Genomic DNA, 24081 nt, shown 5'->3' with positions numbered 1-24081 from the left:
TTTTGCTTCCACCAGAAACACTGTTCTTTGAAGAAACCAGAAATGAAATGGGTGACTGATCAGTTAATGAAAAAAACCCAATTCATAAGAAATAACAACAGTGACTATATATGTATGTATATGTATGTTCATATATGTATTCATACTTTAAAATATTCGTTTTACTTAAATTCAATATATTTTAATTTCTAACTCATTTTAACTTAGAATTAATATACTTGTATTTACCAATTTTTGATGTGGTGCCAAGACTTTCTTTGAGTTTTATTTTCCAAACCAGAGGTCCTTAGTCATATGCATCATCTACACCAGGCGTCCCCAAACTTTTTACACGGGGGCCAGTTCACTGTCCCTCAGATCGTTGGAGGGCCAGACTATAAAAAAAACTATGAACAAATCCCTATGCATACTGCACATATCTTATTTTAAAGTAAAAACACAAAACGGGAACAAATACAATATTTAAAATAAAGAACAAGTAAATTTAAATCAACAAACTGGCCAGTATTTCAATGGGAACTATGCTCCTCTCACTGACCACCAATGAAAGCGGTGCCCCTTCTGAAAGTGTGGCGGGGGCCGGATAAATGGCCTCAGGGGGCCACATGCGGCCCGCGGGTCGTAGTTTGGGGACCCCTGATCTACACATTCTGGTTTTAGGTTTATTTATTTATTCATTATTACTAAGGTGGAAATTCAAAGACACTCAGCACTTTATGTAAAGAAGAAATTCTGGAATATGATTTTTCCCATTTTTATGAGTGTATTTCTTCCACATATTTCAGCAGGTCACATTGGTACAACAGATCTGAAGAGATCAAGCATAAGTGACTCTTTGATAAGCAAATAACTCAGTGGATGGAGACAGACATTCAAGTGTGTAGTGAAGAATAGCCTCCTAGCCACGAGTATTCAGTGTGGTGAGATCATTTGTTGGAAATATTGAGGACAATTGCTCAATCCAGTGCTTAAGAGATTGTCTATTATAAAGTATACCAAGCATTGTGGTAAGCATTTTTTTAAAGCAGAATTAGAACATAAGTTTTTAAACCTTTCTTTACAGATTAGACCACTTTTGATTTTAAAAATATATAAAGTTAATAACTGCCACAAGTGAATGCTAAGCCATGGCATGTGTCAGTTTTTCCCAGAGTCCTACTTTGGAGGATGTCTGAATGGATTGTTCAATGTCTCTGCTCACACTTGTTGTAATCAATCGTGCCAGATATTAGTCTACAGGTTGCTTTTCCCCATATTTCTTTTTAAACTCTTCAGCATTCTTACAGAACTTTTTAAGGTCCTTAGAGTACTCTTCAGTTAGGATAACCCGAAGGGTTTGCTGGGGCTGGTGGTCCACCAGCTCCATGAGATACTGGATTAGTTGGTCGGTTTTGGTTGCTGGCTTCCAGTTTTTGGCACTAATTACTGAAAGACAGACCTGCCCCTTTTCTTTATTGTTAGGTTGATAGATCTTCTTAAAAATTTGATCGTAGATGGTTTGAATGGTTACTCCCCTGGAAAGTTGGTTTCGATTCTGAAGAACCCCTTATCATATGAAGGGTTGTCGGTAACAGTAAGCCCTTGCTAAGTCAATAAATTAGCTTCATCATCCTGGATGTTATGGAAGCTTTTCATTCCACATTTGCAGATTTCTTCAAGCTCTTTCATCAGCCTCCTGCTGCCTTCCTGCTACCTCACCATCTTGGATCTGATACTGCTGCTTTCCCTCAGGTAAGCATTTTATAAAAAGTGTATTTAATTGTCATGACAACATGAAGATTCTGTAATACAGGCATTATTATCTCATTTTTACAAATAAACTAAACCTCATGCTTTCACCAAAACTTTCCAGTTAATATATACCAAAACTAAAACTGGAACCTTGTTCTAAATGGTACTGTCTCTAATATAGCTTTGATTATATAATGATTAATATTTATTTACTATTGTTTGGCTGTATAGGAATTTACAAGGGCAAGATCCAATCGTTTTCATTACAGTGTACCCTGTGTGCAAACCATGCCTGCCACACAACAGATAAATTGATTCTTTGGAGAAATATTGATTTATTCAGACAATAACTTGTTGAGTTGATCCTTGGTCTAATCAAGTGAGTTTTGAGCAAGGTAGTTTTTGCTTCTTGCTTTTTGAAAACCTTCTTAGCAGATTTTAAGTGTGCAATACTTTATTGTTAACTATAGGTTCTAAGAGAAATAAGTCAGACACAGAAAGATAAGTACTGCATGATTCCATTTATATGAAGTACTGTATCTAAAATAGTCAAAGTCATAAAATCAAAGATTAGAATGGTGGTTACCAAGGATTGTGGAGAGGGAGAAATGGGGAGCTATTAATCAATAAGCATAAAACTTCACTTCTGTCTTTTGTTTGTTTTTTAACATTGGGAAATTTACTTCTTAACATTTTACAGCTATCTAAAATTTTTCTATTTTTAATTATTATTTTCAAGCCTCATTTAGTTATTTGAATAATATTTTTAAAAACCTTAAGTCAATAGCTTCTTGTAAGTCTTTTTAAAAAATAAATTTGTTTTATATAATGAAAATGCAAAAGCATATGATCTCATTGTCTAAAACGATGCTATTTGATATACAGTAACTTGCTGATCTACTTTTTTCATGCAAACTCAAGTTTTTTATGTTTTCTTTGTTTGTTTTGAAACTCAACTTTTGAGATGAAGATGGTGATTATCAGTTATAAAAGTTATTTGACCAATGTAAATTATACTACAATAATGCATTCTTAAAAAAAACTCTCAGGTAGATAAGATCTACTAATGTGGAGAATTAAAAATGGAAACACCATTAATTAATATTCTGTTGAAGATGACCCTAAGCAAATTTGAACATGCAAAACTCTTAGAGCTGTTTCATTTATTTACTTAATTTTTTTAGTGCGAGACAAAGAGACAGACAGAAGAAGGGAGATAAGAAGTACCAATTTGTAGTTTCAGCACTTTAGTTGTTCACTGATTGCTTCTCATATGTTCCTTGACGGGTGGGAAAGGTTTCCAGCTGAGCCAGTGACCCTTTGCTCAAGCCAGTGACCTTGGGTCTAAACCAGTGACTGTGGACTTCAAGCCAGCAACTTTTGGGCTCAAGCTAGTGACCATGTGGTCATGTCTATGATCCCATGCTCAAGCTGGATGTGCCCATTCTCAAGCCAATAACCTGGGTCCTCAGCATCCCTGGTTAATGCTTTAGCTGCTGCACTGCTACCTGATCAGGCTATTTGTTTGATTTTAATAAACAAAATATTTTATATGAATAAAGTTTAGCTACTTCCCTTGAACATTGTAACCAGGTTATTATGAAATCACATCTTAGAATAAGCTCTGTTCTAATAGAAACATTTATTAGTAAAGAGGCAAAAATAGTTCTTATAGCCTTTTTTGTAAGCTTGATAAAGTCCTAGATATCTGTCATTTTATTAGCCTTGACCACTCCCCTAAAAGAAATATTGACTCAACACAACAACATCTCAGAAGTAGGACTCAGTTACTCTTATGGTCAGCATTAGATGACCAGCATCATTCTAAACCAAAGACACAGAATAGCTTATACACCAAGTCTTTAGCAGCATACCTAAGGGTAGACACTATAAACCTTTCTGGATTTTTATGTCCAGTTTATTCACGGATGGGGAGTGTATTTATATTATTTTTGCCAATTCATGTAAGTCAAAAGCTTTTGTTTCACTAATTACCATCCATTTCTAACAGGTGCCATGTTAATAAATAGCTAGCCACTAACTTAATCAATGAAAACCAAATTCTGACATGAAATATGCTGATTAGCAAAACATTTAGATCTGATCAAAGACAAAGCTAGCTAATGTGTTTGTAATCTCTGACTTTGGAGTGGAGCTTGTCCTCTTTGAAAAAGTGATATTTGACTATCCCTGGCATGGGGATTTCTGGTGAGAATGCATAAACAGTCTATGCTGAATTATCTTCAAGCAAATTACAATCACCATTATGTTTTTTATTATTACTAAGAATTTGGTTTATACGAAATGGGGAGTAAAAGGGGTAAATGCAGAGAAAGTAAGCTCTTTTATATGAACTTTTTTAAAACATAATTGTACAGTGTGTCTGTAAAGTCATGGTGCACTTTTGACCGGTTCCAGGGTGGCAAAAAAAGACGATAGAAATGTGAAATCTGCACCAAATAAAAGGAAAACCCTCCCAGTTTCTGTAGAATGATGTGGCAGCATGTGCGCATGCGCAGATGATGATGTAACACCGTGCATACAGCGGAGCAGCCCACGGCCATGCCAGTCGAGATGTGGACGGTACAGAGGAAAGGTCAGTGTGTTGTGTGGCTCGCTAAATTCAAATCCATGACCAAAGTGCAACGTGAATACCGGTGCGTTTATAACGAAGCGCCACCACATAGGAATAACATTACTCAGTGGGATAAGCAGTTGAAGGAAACCGGCAGTTTGGTGGAGAAACCCCGTTCTGGTAGGCCATCAGTCAGTGACGAGTCTGTAGAGGCTATACGGGATAGCTACCTAAGGAGCCCTAAAAAATCTGTATGTGAGCCCACATTGAACTGCACTGAATAGTATGAAACTGGGAGAGTTTTCCTTTTATTTGGTGCAGATTTCATATTTCTATTGTCTTTTGTTGCTTTCCTGTGACCGATCAAAAGTGCACCATGACTTTATAGACACACTGTATTTTCTTGTAAGACCTAATGCGTTAATGTCTGGAACCAACTGCATGATATTGGATGAGATCTTCTGAACAGAGTGGTACAGGAAGAGATAACAGCTATCTAAAGGGTCTAATACAGGGGTCCCCAAACTTTTTTCACAGGGGACCAGTTCACTGTGCCTCAGACGGTTGAAGGGCCGGACTATAAACAAAACTATGAACAAATCCCTATGCACACTGCACATATCTTATTTTAAAGTAAAAAGACAAAACTGAAATAAATACAATATTTAAAATAAAGAACAAGTAAATTTAAATCAACAAACTGACCAGTATTTCAATGGGAACTATGCTCCTCTCACTGACCACCAATGAAAGAGGTGCCCCTTTCAGAAGTGCGGCGGGGGCCGGATAAATGGCCTCAGGGGGCCGCTTGCAGCCCACGGGCCATAGTTTGGGGACCCCTGGTCTAATATGTGAGGTCCTATTTTGGAGACAGTGGGCAGCGTATGTTTCTGCCAAAGTCCTCATAATTTGGTTTATCCAAACCACTATGCTTTTTATATTTATTCAATTTTACTTGAGGGACAATTTGATTGTTGTGTTCAAGGATCCAAAGGACAGATCTGCTTATCAGAAATACCCCGCCTCTAAATTACTATACCCACTCATTGATGTCAGTCAGATCATTGCTCCTCTTAGTAAATAATCTAGTGATCCTCTGTTGTTACTTTTAAGAGTCCATTATGGCATGTGGAGGAAAAGGAATCCTTGTACACTGTTAGTGGGAATGTAAATTCTTACAGCCATTATTGAAAACAGTATGGAGTTTCCTCAAAATATTAAAAAATAGAACTATTGTGTGGTCCAGCAATCACATTTCTGTGTATGTATATATCTGAAGAAAATTAAATCACTAATTCAAAGAGATATCTGTACTCCTGTGTTCTTTGCAGCACTATTTACAGTAGCCAAGATAAGGAAATAATCTGGGACTCTGTCAACAGATAAATGGAAAAAGAAAATTTGGCACACATGCATACACACACACAATAGACTATTACTCAGCCTTAAAAAAGAAGGAAATATTACCATGTTTGGCAAAATGGATGAACCCACGAACATTATCTTAAGTAAGTCAGACACAGAAAGAAAAATACTGCATGACATCATTATATCATCTCAATTATATGTGGAATCAAAACAAAAAAAATGTTGAACTCATAGTAACAAATAACAGAATGGTGGTTACCAGAGGCTGAGGAGTTGGGGAAAAGAAGATATGTTGATCAAAGAGTATAAACTTTCAGTTACAATTTGAATAGATCTTGAAGATCTAATGTACAGCATGGTGACTATAGTCAATAATAAAACAGGGATGAGAAAAAGTAGGTTGAATTACCAGCCACCCTTACTCAAAAACCATAAGTAAAGATAATAACAGCAATAAGAATAAGACAAATATTACAATGAATAATACAAAAAATAATAAATAAATAATATAAGAATCAACTTTCACATACAACTGTAAATCTACTTTTGCCCCCCTTGTATATTGTACACTTGAAATATGCTAAAGTAACAGATCTTAAGCATTCTCACGATAGAGAAAATGATAAGTATATGAGGTGATAGATATATTAATTAGCTTCATTGTATAATCATTTTACAATGTATAAGTATATCAAAACATCACATTCTATACTTGAAATATATACAATTTTTATTCACCAAACATTCCTCAATAAAGCTGGGAAAATATAAGGATGTTAAATGAGGGGTGTGAAAGAAGAAGACAAATCTATCTCCTTAGAGTAGTTTCACCCTAAGTGGCTTGCCAAAATAACATATGCCTGGTAATTTTATTCAGTATACTTCTTAAGAGGAGTTCTAAGAAATATATTTTCTCCCATTCTTTACATTTTAATTGACATTTTAGATCTTTCTTTTATATTTAAATTACATTTTACATTCAATGTTATTTTGTATTATTTTCAGGTGAAGAGCATAATGGTTAGATGATCATATACTTTAAAAAGTGTCCACCCTCTGATATTTCAAGTACCCATGGCCCCATATGTAGTAATTACAGTATTAGTGACTGTATTTCCCATACTGTACTTCACATCCCCATGACTGTTCTATAACTCCCAACCTGTACTTCTCAGTCCCTTCACCCTTTTCACCCAGTCCCCCAATCCTCCTCCCCTCTGGCAACCATCAGTCTGTTCTCTGAATCTATGAGTCTATTTCTGTTTTGTTTCTCATTTATATTCTCTTTAGATTCTAAATATAAGTGAAATCATATGGTATTTGCCTTTCTTTGACTGATTTATTTCTCTTAGCATAATACCTTCTAGGTCCATCCATGCTGTTGCAAATGGTAATATTTCACCCTTTCTATAGCTAAGTAGTATTCCATTGCATATATGTATCACACCTTCTTTTAAAAACACTTTCCCTTTAATAAAAAACAAATAACTCCTTTTTCTAGGCATATAGTAATCACCTAGCTGTATAATATTATCTTTAAAACTATTTTTTATCACTAGAATACTTTCTCAAATAAAGCAACTAAATGTTAGCAGAACGCTGGTTATTTCAGTCGTGAAGGAGTTCTCTATATATTCAGCACATTGTGACAATTTAAAGGTGATCTCTTCATAGAAATGAGGCAGTACTAGAACATCCAAAGAAAATGACTACAGATGTTTTTGCCAGTCATTTGGCACAATAATAAAAATATTATATATCTTGTTGCAGCTCTTTTAACTGTGTCACACCGATTCAGAACGAAATTAAAACGATTAAACTGCATTACAAAATCCTTAATAAAGATGTAATAGGAGTTAACAAAATTTATATTAAAATTTACATGGTTTATATATTTATAATTTTGGTTTTTTGTGACATGGACAGAGAGAGACAGAGAGAGGGACAGATAGGGACAGACAGACAGGAAGGGAGAGAGATGAGAAGTACCAACTCTTCATTGTGGCACCTTAGTTGTTCATTGATTGCTTGCTCATATGTGCTTTGACTGAGGGCCTACAGAAGACTGAGTGTCCCCTTGCTCAAGCCAGTGACCTTGGGTTCAAGCTGGTGAGCTTTGCTCAAACCAGATGAGCCTGCGCTCAAGCTGGTGACCTTGAGGTTTCAAACCTGGGTCCTCTGGATCTCAGTATGATGTTCTATCCACTGTGCCACCACCTGGTCAGGCTTTATTTACACTTTTATTTTTCTTGATAAAAGTTATTCTTGTTTGTCTGTGCTAAAACAAATTGTACAGAAATATTAAGGCTTATTCTTTCTTCTTAAATAACATTAATGTGATTTTAAAATCAAACATTTGGCCTGACCCGTGGTGGCGCAGTGGATAAAGCATCAACCTGGAATGCTGAGGTTGCCATTTCAAAACCCTGCACTTGCCCGGTCAAGGCACAGATGGGAGTTGATGCTTCCTGCTCCTCCCCCCTTTTCTCTCTTTCTCTCTCTCTCTCTCTCTCTCTCTCTTTCCCCTTCTCTCTAAAATAATAAAGTCTTAAATAAAAAAATTGAATCAAAGATTAATTAGTGCTGAATATGAATAATTATTTTTCCTCCTACAACCTCTTTCTGTCATTTCTATATCCATACTTCAAAAGCTCTAGAATTCATCTGCTTGAAACACTCCACTAACTCCTGCATCCCTGACTTTTTAAATACCCAGGGAAAATAAATAAATACTCAGGGAAAAATAAAAAGTGAACAACTAATCCAAATTCCACTATTTGTGTTCTGCTCCCACCAACATGCTGTGACTATAATCGGAGAAGTTAAATTAATATGACACTTTACCCTCTAAGTCAGTCACTTTAAGAGCATAGTGGGAGTACTCTTTACAAGAGATTGACTGAAATCAATGCTTTGCACTGATATAAGAAAAATTGTTAAATGGTTTAAAGTTCCAGAGCAATAGTTATCTATATACAAGTTGTCAGTAGCTGATTGGCTCCAATTATTCCTTCAGACATCTAAGAAAGACAAAACATCGACATAAAAAGCCCTTGCTCATTTGCATATTCATAATACCTCAGTGAATCACCAGGACTGGCATTGATGCTGCCTGAATATTAATGCTGAGCCAACAGCTGAGCTGAAGGGCAAAGCAATATATAGAAACAAACTGCAATTTCCTTCCGAAACTCACAATTAATGGTGGACAGCTTTTCAAATCATTATTATTATTTCATCCGTTATTACAAGAATGCTCACCATTTCTTAGACTATCTAGTCAGATCAGTGCAGGATTACAGCACGTTTTATTTGTATTTTAAGCCAGATTTAATCATGCAGTTCTCTTTTACACCAAAACCCACAAACTACTCCCGTGTCCATGCTCAATCTCAATACAGTATGCACCGCAAAAAGGACTCCAAGTTGTCCACTGCATTCAGCTGAAGAACACTTCTATATTTATGTACTTTTAAAAGCTTCAAATTTGTGAGCAGTTAAAAGTTTGGATAGTTAAGTAACTCTGCCTTCAGTTCTCCCCGCTCTGCCATTTAATTTCTTGTAAAAAACCTCTGTCTCCTGACCCACCCTCTGTCAGAGCTCAAATGGCTATTTCTGAGTTGGCTTCTGCCAAGAGCCACAGATTGAGGTTTCCGGAAGGAACACTATGATTCCTTGCATGAGATGGAGCAAAGTATTTGCGGAAGAATCTGTAGGAGGGAGATGTTTTCAGGGTTTGCATATGAGATGTATTTGTAGCATTGCCATTACAGTTATACATCCGTGGTCACAAGATCGTTTATTATAAGATTCTATTTTCCTTGGAGACTTGGAGGATTAGGCAAAACTCTCCTCAACCATTTGCATTTCCTTTTCCTGAAGAAGGTGCTATCTGCCAACAGAGGTTTCAGGAAACAAACAGGAGTATATAATATAGTATTTCTTATAAACAACCTCAGGTTTAGAAAACAGAGTTCTGTACCTTACTGGTTATCATGCTGCTTTATTTTTATTGGGTTTCTCTTTCAAATGATAGCACATAATAACAGTTATGGCTAATCTTTATTGACCATTCACTGTATCAGTCATTTTTTGCTGCATAACAAACTACCCTTAAAATCAGTGGCTTAAAGCACTAAACTATTATTGTGTAGTTTTCTCTGGGTTGCCTGGGGTTTGGCTGATGGGGGGATAGATTCAGCTTGGCATTTCTGTTTCAGGCTGTGGCAGCCAGCATGACCCAACTTCTCACTGAGTTAGCTGGAGAGACTGTTCTATTTGATTCAATCCCTGTTAGACTTATGGGCTAACCAGGTAAGATCCTACTTGTGGTGTTTGCAAAGACACAAGGGTACAAGCAAAATATATGGGACTTCAAGACTTAGGCCAAGATCCAGAACACTCATTTCCTCTTTATTCTATGGTTCAAAGTCAAGTATCAAGAAAATATGCATTGTCTCTTCAGTGGGAGATGAAAAAGTTACATGAAAGAAGGAGGGGTGAAAAAATCTAAATTAATAATGCAATCTACTACACACACTGTAGCCCAGGCTTCTTTGTTCATTTAGTCTTCAGAGCAGTCCCATGTATTGTTGTCATTGTTATTTTACAAATAAGAAATTGAGATTCAGAGAGGTTAAGTACCAGAACTTGTTGATAAAGCAGTGATTGACATCTAAGCAGATCTTAAATACTGTGCAATTTTTCTCACATGTTTCATCCTGCCTGGTTTCAAAGACAGTTTCTATATTTAGTATAGAGATTATAAAGATGTGGGATATAATGTTCAGTCATCATGATAATGATAATGAGTAAAGATAGCATAACAAAAATTGTGCTGGGATAACACTATTCATTTCTAAGTCATCTCATCTTTAAAATTCATTTATACATGAGGCAGAATAAAGATAATGTCCTCAGCAAGGGAAAACCACAGGCAAATTAATAAATTAAATTTCAATTTATAGATCTTTTGTGACCAATAATTATTCCATATAACAATAAAGACACTTTTCTTGGACAACAAATACCACATATAAAATTGTAACTGATTTTATTTAATAAGAAATGAGCACCACACAAATACAGTTTCATAGATTCTAATGCTACTAATCAAAGACCACAAATGGCTAGAATAATGACAGAGAGCTTTAGTAATGGAAGGTCATTGTTCTAGTGTCAGTAACAATATAAGTACACTCATAATTAAAACATTTTCTATGTGTCTTTTTGACAATCAATAGCAATGTATTCTTAGAATATATTTCTATTTTAATTAGTCTTTGGGTTTTGCAGGTTTTCATATTTTTGTCTAACAATTGTTTTCAGAAGCCTGAAGAAGTTTAGTTGCATCAAAAAGTAAGTCTGTATCCTAAGACTTAGTGATGATTCTATATTGCTTTTGGACTGTTTGTTGTTGTATCAATATACAGTGTGGCTTACTAAATACCACGAATTGTCAAAAGTGCATAATATTCTAGAATAAACATGAAAACAATGGGGTAAGGGTAAATAAAATGGGCTGTAACAGAAATCTACTCTCCATGTCACAAAATTTCTCCTGAAATTTAAGATGTACACAGGAGATGAGACAGGTTATATTTGGGAATGAGATTAGCATTCATAGAGATTGGAATACTAAAAACTGAAATGATGTCTATGTGTATAGAATCCTTGTTTTAGATAGATACTATTACATTTTTCAAAATTAATAATTGTACTGAATCTTATATTTGGTCCACTTCCTTTCAAACAAAAAATATTTCAGGATCTCATTATATGCAGACTGGGAGTCTTGACGTTGAGAAAATTTCTGAGTGTCTGTTCTGCTGAAGAAAGTACATGGTATATAATAAATATTCAATAATTATTTCTGAAGAATGCAGTTCAGTGAGTTTTTATATCACTAGACTCAAGCAGAACTGGGTCCTTAATAGGTGAACAACCTCAGTCAAGTTATTTAATATTGCAAAGCCCCATTTGGTTTTGTTTTTACTCTTAAAAACGTGGATAAAAATCTACCTATGTCACAAAATGGTGTAGAGTAAGAAATCAAAACATTTATTTATAACCAAGTTTCCCCAGCCTTCATTAACTGATGAATTAAAATGGAATCATGCAATGAACTATATACAATGTTAATAACTCTAGCCCGCCCCCATCTGCTGAGGCAGAACTTCGGTCCCTCTTTCCTAGAGCTCTTCTAGTTATGTGTGCATGTTACCAGGGAGGGTCTCAAACATGTTAATGAGAAGACATCTCCTATTTCTTGACCTCAAACCCTTTCACTGATGCTCATGGCCTGCAACAGCATTTGAGAATCAATTTTCCCCCAGCAGGCTACAGCTACCACTCAACACTCCAGGAAATAGTAATACTGTACCCTATGATGCTATCTCTTATTCCTAATGTTGGTTACTCAAAAGAGGACATTTATTGCATTCTTTGGAATCCTCATTGACTTGATGTGAAATAGATAGATTATCCTTGCCCTTTAGCCTGTAGAGCCTTTCTCTCTAAATTTCAATTACAAATAAAGTTGATGAGCTATGGGAGACCAACATCTGAGACAGAAATCATGCTATTGTATACCTCTGGTCAAGTAAATTCATACAGACAAACTACCTCATAACCTTCTTGTCTCCTTCCTTCTTTAGGTTGGATTTTTTTATAAATAAATTTTTATTAATTTTAATTGGGGTGACATCAATAGATCAGGGTACATATATTCAAAGAAAACATGTCCAGGTTATTTTGTCGTTCAATTATGTTGCATACCCATCACCCAAAGTCAGATTGTCCTCCATCACCTTCTATCTAGTTTTCTTTGTGCCCCTCCCCTTCCCCCTCCCCCTCTCCCTCCTTACCTCCCCCCCCCCAGTAAACACCACACTCTTGTCCATGTCTCTTAGTCTCGTTTTTATGTCCCACCAATGTATGGAATCATGCAGTTCTTGGTTTTTTCTGATTTACTTATTTCACTCTGTATAATGTTATTAAGATCCCACCATTTTGTTGTAAATGATCCGATGTCATCATTTCTTATGGCTGAGTAGTATACCATAGTGTATATGTGCCACATCTTCTTTATCCAGTCTTCTATTTTTTTTTACAGTGATTAAAGCCTTTAAGCAAACTCTTGGCCAATACAGCAAGAATCCATAAAAGAGTAGTGTCCTTAACATGTTTTTAGGTTGTATTTTAGCATCCATGAGAAGAAGAAACTCACATATCTTGCTGCCAATCACAATCCTTTGCCATGTATTATTTGGTGAGATAAAGCCCTGTGTTTGGTAGGGCTTTGTATACCTACTGCATTTTGGCTTACCATTAATATGGAATTCATCATTTAAAATGGCTCCTTTAAAATTTTTCTGGAGTTGGGCCCCTTAGAGCATCCTCTGAGATAATAATTTATTTAATCTGGAATGAGTTGCTGGCATAGGTAATTTCTGAAAGTTCCCTATATACTCTTAATGTATAGCTCAGGGTTAAAAACCACTATTCAGAGAATCTGATGAAAACTTATTTTACCAGATAAAATGTGCATTTCATTTTATTTATAATTTTAGTAGAAGTCAGGTTACTGTGAACATCTGAAATCTGGTTTAAGGATAATTGACTTAGACTCAATAAGTTTGGTTGGTTCTCCATATTAGAGAGTAGCCATGATGAGAAGATTTCTAGAAGAATATTATGAAGCCGTATTCCAGAGTAAAGCAATAATCAGTTTCACCTAAAACATTGGGGTTTTTCCCTCATTTATTTGTATTTTCCCAATGTTTTTGGAATTATGCTATGCTGCTTATACTAGGTGACTAATACGTACTTGTTGACTTAGTGTTATCGAAATGCATATTATTACTGAAATTAAGAATATTTAGATACAGTAAATCAGAATGAGAATCATAAAAAGAGATTTTTAAGTGCTTCACTTCTGGGAAAATAGAATTCCTGTTTCATTGACTAGTCAGTTAACATTGAAAAAAAATCTGTCCAAGGTTGAGAGAAATAGTAATAACTATTTTTCAGGTAATAGAGGAAAGATCATTGAGAAATGGTATGGCAACAGGGTCACAGTAGTACTGTGAAGGTTTTGAATAAATAACCAGTCTCTGGGTTGTCTGAAAACTTACACGACACTTGGTTCTTATTAAACTGCAATAAAACCGGCAAAGGTGTTTTCTGGAAAACAGATAAGGTATGAAAATAAAATGGCACTTAAGACATGACATGGGAATGTTGTGATTATACCAGAAATAGAATGAATGAATATTTTCAAGTTTTGACAGCTCCAAAATCAATTGCAAGAAATAGTTAGGACGTTTGGAGTTAGATATTATTACCTATTCAGAGATTTTGACTGGTGGTATGATAAGCCAAAGAAAAGCACCAAAGGTCAAAAAAGCAGAGAGAGAGAGAAAGAGAGAGAGAGGGATAAGTAGTATAATGTATATGAATATTTGCCTCTGTAAGGAAGCAGATGTAAAATAATAGTATAAAGAACTCTGGCTGAATATGAGATAAAATGGCCTTTACAAAACATCAAAACAAAAAAAGATTAAGCTATTTATTATCAGGAGGAATACATTAAATGAAATATGGATAATTTTTCAATGTTACCATCTAATAGTAACTACTCTAAACATATATTGAATACATAGTATATGAGTTTTTTCACAATTGTACATATTTAAAGAAAATTCCTATCATTAGTGAGTTTGTGTTGTTCTTGTTGTTGTATTTGCTTTAACTGCATTAATTTCACATTGTAGAATACCACTGTGATATGTTGCTCATGGCCTATCCATTTTGTAACAGACAGAATTGTTTTAACATATCATTTTTTTATCTCTATAGTATTATATATATATATATATACACTTTAATGCTAAATATATATATACTAAATAATATGTATATATAACATATTACATATAATAGATACACACACATACTTTGACATATTTTTATGAATTTTTTTTAAATTTTAATGGGGTTACATTAATAAATAAGGGTACATATGTTCAAAGAAAACATCTCCAAGTTATCTTGTCATTCAATTGTGTTGCATACCCATCACCCAAAGTCAGATTGTCCTCCGTCACCTTCTATCTAATAATTTCCTTTGTACCCCTACCCCCTCTCCCTCCCTTTCCACTCTCCCACCCCTCGTAACCACCACAATCTTGTCCATGTCTCCTAGTCTCGTTTTTATGTCCCACCAATGTATGGAATCATGCAGTTCTTAGTTTTTTCTGATTTACTTATTTCACTCCATATAATGTTATCAAGATCCATCCATTTTGTTGTAATGATCCGATGTAATCATTTCTTATGGCTGAGTAGTATTTCATAGTGTATACGTGCCACATCTTCTTTATCCAGTCATCTTTGAAGGGCTTTTTGGTTGTATCCATGTCTTGGACACTGTGAACAATACTGCAATGAACATGGGGCTACATGTGTCTTTACTTATCAATGTCTCTGAGTTTTGGGGATATATACCCAGTAGAGGGATTGCTGGGTCATATGGTAGTTCCATTTTCAGTTTTTTGAGGAACAAGCATACTTTCTTCCATAATGGTTGTATTACTTTACATTCCTACCAACAGTGGATGAGGGTTCCTTTTTCTCCACAGCCTCTCCAACACTTGTTATTACCTGTCTTGTTGATAATAGCTAATGTAACAGGTGTGAGGTGGTATCTAATTGTAGTTTTGATTTGCATTTCTCTAATAGCTAATGAAGATGAGCATCTTTTCATATATCTGTTGGCCATTTGTATTTCTTCCTGGGAGAAATGTCTGTTCATGTCCTCTTCCCATTTTTTTATTGGATTATTTGTTTGTTGTTGAGTTTTATGAGTTCTTTGTATATTTTGGATATTAGGCCCTTATCTGAGCTGTCGTTTGAAAATATCATTTTCCATTTAGATGACTGTCTATTTTGTTGTCAGTTTCTCTTGCTGAGCAAAAACTTCTTAGTCTGATGTAGTTTCATGCATTTCTCTTTGCCTCACTTCTCTTGCCTTTGGAGTCAAATTCATAAAATGCTCTTTAAAACCAAAGTCCATGAGTTGAGTACCTATGTCTTCTTCTATGTACTTTATTGTTTCAGGTCTTATATTTAGGTCTTTGATCCATTTTGAATTAATTTTAGTACAAGGGGACAAACTGTAGTCGAGTTTTATTCTTTTGCATGTGGCTTTCCAATTTTCCCAGCACCATTTATTGAAGAGGCTTTCCTTTCTCCATTGTGTGTTGTTGGCCCCTTTGTCGAAAGTTATTTGACCATATATATGTGGTTTTATTTCTGGACTTTCTATTCTGTTCCATTGGTTTGAGTGTCTATTTTTCTGCCAATACCATGCTGTTTTGATTGTTGTGGCTCTATAATATAATTTGAAAGCAGGTATTGTAATGCCCCCAGCTTCGTTCTTTTTCCTTAGGATCACTTTGGCTATTTGTTTTTTTTTATAGTTCCATATAAATCTGATGATTTTTTGTTCCATTTCTTTAAAAAGTGATACTGGAATTTTGATGGGAATTGCATTAAATTTGTATAATCGCTTTGGGGAATATGGTCATTTTGATTATATTTATTCTTCCTATCCAATAACAAGGAATATTTTTCCATTTCATTGTACCTTTTTCGATTTCCCTTAACAATGCTTTGTAGTTTTCATTATATACGTCCTTTACATTCTTTGTTATGTTTATTCTTACATATTTTTTTTGTTGTTGTTGTTGTAATCGTGAAGGGGATTCTATTTTGAGTTCGTTTTCTAATGTTTCATTGTTGGCATATAGAAAGGCTATGGACTTTTGTATATTAATTTTGTATCCTGCAACCTTACTATATTGGTTTATTTTTTTCTAGTAATCTTTTTGTGGAGTCTTTGGGATTTTCAATATATAAGATCATATCATCTGCAAAAAGTGAAACACCTTTACTTCTTCTTTTCCGATATGGATGCCTTTTATTTCTTTATCTTGTCTAATTGCTCTGGCTAGAACTTCTAGCACCACATTAAATAAGAGTGGAGAGAGTGGACAACCCTGTCTTGTTCCTGATTTAAGGTGGAAAGTCCTCAGTTTTATGCCATTTAATATGATGTTTAGCAGATGGTTTATCATATATGGCCTTTATCATATTGAGATATTTTCCTTCTATACCCATTTTGTTGAGTGTTTTAAACATGGGGTTGTGTTGCATTTTATCAGATGCCTTTTCTGCCTCTATTGATAAGATCATGTGGGTTTTGTTTTTTGTTTTGTTTATATAGTGTATTATGTTAACCATTTTACATATGTTGAACCATCCTGGAGATTCTGGGATGTATCCCACTTGATCATGATGTATTATTTTTTTAATATGATGTTGTATTCGATTTGCTAGTATTTTGTTTAGTATTTTAGCATCTGTATTTATTAGAGATATTGGTCTGTAGTTTTCTTTTTTTGTGCCGTGCTTGCCAGGTTTCGGTATGACAGTTATGTTGGCCTCATAAAATGTGTTTGGGTGTATTGCTTCTTCTTCAATTTTTTGGAAGACTGAGTAGAATAGGAATCAAGTCTTCTTTGAATGTTTGATAAAATTCAGTAGTATAGCCATCTGGGCCTGGACTTTTATTTTGGGGGAGGTTTTTAATAGTTTATTCTATTTCCTCCCTGCTAATTGGTCTGTTTAGGGTTTCTGCTTCTTCATGACTCAGTCTACGAAGGTTGTATTGTTCTAGGAATTTATCCATTTCTTCTAGATTGTTGAATTCGGTGGCATATAGTTTTTCATAGTATTCTACAAAAATTCTTTGTATATCTATGATGTCTGTGGTGACTTCTCCTCTTTCATTTTGGATTTTGTTTATATGAGTCCTTTCTCTTTTTTCCTTGGTGAGTCTTGCCAAGGGCTTGTCAATTTTGTTGATCTTTTCAAAGAACCAGCTCCTTGTTTTATTAATTTTTTCTATAGTTTTTCTGTTCTCTATTTCATTTATTTCTGCTCTGACTTTTATTATCTCCTTTCTTTGGCTGGTTTTGGGTTGTCTTTGTTCTTCTTTTCTAGTTTCTTAAGGTGTGAAGTTAAGTGGTTTACTTGGGCTCTCTCTTGTTTGTTCATATAGGCCTGAAGTGATATCAACTTCCCTCTTATTACTGCTTTTGCTGCATTCCAGAGATTCTGATATGTCGTATTGTCATTTTCATTTGTCTGTATGTATCTTTTGATCTCTGTGCTTATTTCTTCTTTGACCCACTCATTTTTTAAAAGTATGTTGTTTAGTTTCCACATTTTTGTGGGAGTTTTTTACCTCTTTTTTGCAGTTGAATTCTAGTTTCAAGGCTTTATGATCAGAAAATATGCTTGGTACAATTTCAGTTTTTCTGAATTTGCTGATGTTGTTTTTGTGGCCCAACATATGGTCAATTCTTGAGAATGTTCCATGTACACTAGAGAAAAATGTATACTCTGTTGCTTTAGGATGAAATGTCCTGTAGATGTCTATCATATCCAATTGCTCTAGAGTTTCATTTAAGACTAATATCTCTGTGTTGATTTTCTGTTTAAATGAACGATCTAGAGCTGTCAGTGGTGTATTGAGGTCTCCAAGAATGATTGTATTTTTGTCAGTTTTTGTTTTTAGGTCAATCAGTAGCTGTCTTATATATTTTGGTGCTCCTTGGTTTGGTGCATATATATTAAGAATTGTTATGTTTTCTTGATTCAGTGTCCCCTTAATCATTATGAAATGACCATTTTTGTCTCTGATTACTTTGCTTTCTTGTAGTCAGCATTATTAGATATGAGTATTGTTACACTTGCTTTTTTTTTGGATGTTATTTGCTTGGAATATTGTTTTCCAGCCTTTTGCTTTGAATTTTTTTTATCCTTGTTGCTTAGATGTGTTTCTTGTAAGCAGCATAAAGTTGGACTTTCTTTTTTAATGCATTCTGCTACTCTGTGTCTTTTTATTGATGAATTTAATCCATTTACATTTAGTGTAATTATTGACACTTGAGGGTTCCTATTGCCATTTTCTAAATTGCTTTCTGTTAGTTTTGTATCTTGTTTGATTCTTCTCTTTTGTTTTTCTATCATTTGTTTGGTTGTAATCCATACTTCTTTCCTCTGCTACTACCTTTTTTTAATCATGTGCTTCCGTGGTGGTTTTTTCAGGGGTGGTTACCATTAAGTAATGAAAAGGGTACCTACCATGTTCATTGTAGTACCCTATCTTATGAGTGCTTCTTCACTCCAACGTCCTTTGCTACTGTTAGTCTCCATCCTCTCCCCTTTTTTTTTTTGTTGTCACAGTTTAAATTTGGTATTGTGTTCTTGGTGGAGCGTTTACTTGTGGTTTTGTTTTGTTTTGTTCTTTGTATCTGGTTGGAAAACCCCCTTTAGTATCATGAAGTAGGAGTTTTCTGATAAATTCCCTCATCTTTTCTGTATCTGTGAATGTTTTTATTTCTCCTTCATATTTGAAGGATAGCTTTGATGGGTATAGTATTCTTGGCTGGAAATTCCTCTCTTTCAGAACTTTAAATATTGGGGTCCACACTCTTCTAGCTTGTAGAGTTTCTGCTGAGAAATCTGATTATAATCTAATAGGCCTTCCTTTATATGTTGTATTCTTCTTTTCCCTGGCTGCCTTGAGAATTTTTCTTTGTCGGTTTGTGCCAATTTCATTATGATGTGCCTTGGAGTAGGTTTGTTGGGGTTAATAAAACTTGGTGTTCTGTTTGCTTCTTGAATTTGAGGCTTTAGTTCTTTCCACAGGCTTGGGAAGTTCTCATCTATTATTTGTTTGAATATGTTCTCCATTCTGTTTTCTCTTCTCCTTCTGATATACCTATTATTCTTATGTTAGTCTTTTTAATTGGAGTCAAACAATTCCTGTAGGGCTTTCTCATTTTTTAAAATTTTTGAGTCTCTCTCTTTTTTTCTCTGCTGTGCCTCAAGTTGCTTGTCTTCTATGTCACTAATCCTCTCTTCTATCTGGCCTGTTCTTAGCTAAGCTTGTTACCTTGTTTTTCAGTTCATGAATTGAGTTTTTTATTTCTGTTTGATTTGTTTTCATAGCTTCAATTTCCTTGGTAATATATTCTTTGTGTTCTTTGAGTTGTTTTTTGAGCTCCCTAAATTGCCTTACTGTGTTTTCTTGAATATCTCTGAGTATTTTTAAAATTTCTATTTTAAATTCTCTGTCATTTAACTCTAAGGTTTCTAATCTATTAAATTTTTTCTCCATAGATTTTTCCTCATCTATCTGTGCTACATCTCTGTCTTCTGTATCCATGATATTCGATTTCCTTTTCCTTAATGGCATCTGAGGGTGGTTTTGTTAATAACATTAATGAGAATTAATAAAGAATAAAAAGTAAAAAAAATAAAATAAAATAAAAAGTAAAAAAATATATTTTTTCCCCCTATTTTCTCTTCCTCTTTGAGAAAATACCGGAAAAACTATGAATTATATTGTGCTAAATGGAACAAAAACTACTTATAATGGAGGACCTGAGTAGGGAAGAAGTGATCAAGGGGAAAAAAGGAGATAGGGACCCACAAAATGCAAAAAAGGAAAAAATTTGGATCAAGAATAAAATGATTTTCTTGTAAATGATGGTCGACTGAGAGATATAATGAAAGGGATAAGAAGGAAACAAGAGAAAGAAAAAAACTCTATTACATTAAGTGGAACAAAAACTAGATAGAATGGAGAGCTGGGGTTAGGAGGAATGCTAATGAGTTAAAAAGCAAAGTAAAAAGCACACAAAATGCCCCAAAGAAAAATTTTGAGTCCCAAATAAAATAATTTGTTCGTGAGTGAGGATTGAATGAGAGGAAAAGTAAAGGAGAAAAGAAGAAACTAAGAGAGAGGGAGAAAAAAGCAAAAGAGAAAAAAGAAAAGAAGAAAAAAGAAAAAAAAGAAGGAGAGTTAAGGGTTTTGGAGTGTAACCTTCATAGACAGAAAGGAAGAAGAAAAGGAAAAAAAATGAGAAATGTAACACTTATGGGTAATGTAGTTCAAGATGAAGAGAAAAGAATAAGACAGGCAGAGAATAAAAGGACCAAGGTGGAAGAAAAAATAATAATAATAAAGACAAGAAGATGAAAGAAACAAAAAAATGGAAAAAGTTATAAAGTCTGTGGATTTTTCTTGATATTGAGAGGTTATCTTATTCCTTTTTCTTTCCTCTCCCTCTTCTTGGTCAGTGGCTTTGTACCCTGGGCTCTGCTCCTGTGGCATGCTTAGGTAGAGATTTGCATTTGATGAGTCTCTATGGCAATGTCATATACTAGGCTTCAGTCTCGTTGGTAGTTGGCACTTGTTAGCATTTGCAGGCTCCAATAATGGGAAAGTCCATTTTCCCAGAGCCTCTCTCCTAGTCTCTCCTTCTTGAATTAGCAGCCAATGATCCAGCTATGAGGTTGCTGCTGCCTCTGCCTGGAGATTAGGAGGCTCAAAGAGCTGGCAAGTTCCCACTCTAACCCCACTCAGCACAGGGCTCTGCATAAGGCTCTGTCAGTCAGAGCCGCCAACATAATCAGGCAGGGCTGGGAGCCAATTGCTCTCAAGGTGCCTTTCTATGAGCCTCCAGGTGTGTCCAGTATGCTTCAGCACTCTGTGGGACCACTCTCCCCAGGCTTTTTGCACTTTGTAACCTGTTTTGGCTGGGAAGAAGATGCCCTAGTTGCTGCCTGTAGAACAGGAGGTCTTAAAAGCTGCCAAGTTCCTCTTTTTAACATACAGCCCTGAGTATGAAAGCTCTGCCAATCAGAGCCACCAGCTTAAGCAGGTAGGGGGGCATGTTGACTTCTGTTTAGTTACCCAGGTATATCTAGTTAAATTTGCCTTAAAGTTCTGTGGGATTGTTTCCTGCAGGCTTCTTCCTTGTTAAAAAGCCTACAGCCTATTCTGTCTAACTTCTGCAGTGTTCTCTGAGGTTTGTTCCTTAGGAATGTGTTTTTCACCCTGTATTGGCTGACAGGAAGTTGCCCCCGGCCCTACATGCATAGCAAAAGACACTAAACATATCATGTCTCTTGTCTTAGATCGCTGATCTGAGAGAGACCTTGTCAATTAGAGCCACGTAAGTCAGTTGGGAAGTGAGCAGACTGGGTTAAGGTCATTTCAGCAACTGGATCCACAGATCTGCTCCAGAGACAGACTGCAAGCTGCTTTCATGCCCCTTCCCTTAGCACTTCTGTATTTTTTCTTCCCTGGGAATGTGCTTTGTTAGCCTGGCAGAGGTGCCCCGCCCACCCAGAGAAGTTCGGGCATAGAGAACTTCGCTTTTGCTCACTCCCCACACGCTGTTGCTGGGGGAGCAGGGACCACATCGAGACTCTGGTTGCAGCCCATGCAAAGGCCTCTGACCCTGCCCCTCTGTCCAGCAATGCCCAGGGCACTAGGAGGAACCTCTTGCACACTATCCGCACTCGCAGACCAGGATATGGGGGTAATGGAGGCCGTCACTCGCCAGCCTTTGCCAGGGTCCGGTGCCGGCATTGCCTTGCATGGGCTGAGTCACTGTGGGCACACTCTTTCCTCGGCTTGGACGTCTGTGCCCCAGCCCGGTTCCCTCGCACTCCCAGTCCTCACTCTCTCTCAGTTCCAAGTGAAAACAGCCCTTGCTCAGGTTAGTGAGGAAGGCGGAGGTTCCATTCTCCATCTTATTTCCTTCAGGGTTGATTATATATTTAGTCAATTTTTCGCTTGATCATACCTTCGTGTTCAGTGTGTGGGACTTCCGGATGCTCCAAGGATAGATTTTTCTGTCACTGGTTGTAGAACTTGTTGAAATTTTGAGGAGAGGTATCAGGAGCGCTCTTTACGGTGCCATTTCTCTGACGTCACTATCAGTTTGACATTTTCAACAAAATATATGTCCTTGTCTTTTCTTTTAAAAATGAGATAATGTTGTTCATTTTCATTCGTATTTTTTTCATTTAATATATTGTTTATAATTTTCATTGTCATTAAATATGTTCTACTGCATTATCTTCTAGGCGGCATAGCATCATGTAACTGGTGCATGGTGTCATCATCATAAGCAATACCCAAGTGAATATTCTACGTAGAGCCTTTTGCACGTTTGTTGTCTAACGAAATTCCTAGATGTGGAACTATTGGTTCAAAATAGATCATTGGAACTGTCATTTTAAAATATTTGTGATACTGTGGTCAAACACTTTACACAGTGGTTATATGAATTTACAGTCTGTCTGAACTAGATACAAGTTTTTAAGAGAGATTACTCCTAACATTGTGTCACAGAGAATAAAGAAAGAAAAAGTTGACCTGATGCATAGAAGTTCAGTGTCCCTCTCATGTGCTTCCATATTTGCTTTTGATGATCCGAGGTTTCTAGTATTCAATAGCAATTGCAATGTTATTTGTCCATCATCTCCAATTAGAGTATGAGTTATTATAGTTAGAGACTATGTTTTATTTATTACTGCATTCCTGATATCAAATCTGCATTCTTCATATAATAGGCATCCAAATATTTGTTGAAGGAGTATCAGCTAATGGTATATGAAAACAATTCTGGTCACTCCAAGCTTCAGAGTATAGAATAGGATAAATCAAAGCTGATAATGACAACCTCCCAACATATCATAATGGTATTCTATAATGTGAAATTAATGCAGTTAAATCAAATACAACAACAAGAACAACACAAACTCACTAATGATAGGGATTTTCTGTAAATATGTATGATTGTGAAAAAACTCATATAATATGTATTTGATATCATTTAAAATGTAATAAAAATTAATGATATTCACTTTAATAAATAATTTTATATTTTATTGTATTTTGGCTCTAAATGGTATCCTTTTAAAATATTAAATAATAAACATTTACAAAACAAATTATTAAAATTTTCAGTAAAAATAGGAACTAATCTTAAGGTGTATGAAACCTCGATGGAGCCTCTAACATTTTATACAATAAAAACAGTTTTTATTTAATAAGTCACCTGAAAAAAACTTTGGAAGTTTTATTTGACAACAGTTTCTTCTGGACAGGCCTATGTTGTATTTGTATACATTTGGTTTTTATGAGAGACACTTCTTACTTTATAAAACAGTATGAGAAGCAACTACTTAACCTTACAAGTAAACAGCTTGCACACTTTGAGGTCATATCTATCCAGATAACAGATAACATATTTTTTCTTGGATAGAAAATATTCTACAGTGTAAAAATGTCAAGATAGTCTGAATAATTTAGATCTTTGTAACTCAGACAAACCTTGCCAGTAACACAGATTCTTTGTTTTTCAGTTTTATTTTGTGGAATGTGCTATGTAAGCACTAGAAAGATGATAATCTTTTTTTTTTTTTTTTGAATTCTGGCTTAAAAGATAATTTTGTTTTCTGTGCTTCAAAGATGT

General features: G+C 35.3%; 1 pseudogene; it reads right to left on the bottom strand.

Moving 5' to 3' along the window:
- Positions 1–1228: 1228 nt before the first annotated feature.
- Positions 1229–4295, bottom strand: LOC136317840 (ubiquitin-conjugating enzyme E2 L3 pseudogene; annotated as a pseudogene).
- Between the last annotated feature and the right edge of the window lie 19786 nt (positions 4296–24081).

Source organism: Saccopteryx bilineata, chromosome X (assembly GCF_036850765.1).
Source record: "Saccopteryx bilineata isolate mSacBil1 chromosome X, mSacBil1_pri_phased_curated, whole genome shotgun sequence".
NCBI classification, from domain to species: domain Eukaryota; kingdom Metazoa; phylum Chordata; class Mammalia; order Chiroptera; family Emballonuridae; genus Saccopteryx; species Saccopteryx bilineata.
The sequence above is the reverse complement of the archived record's forward strand: the minus strand, read 5'-3'. Positions and strand labels throughout refer to the sequence as shown.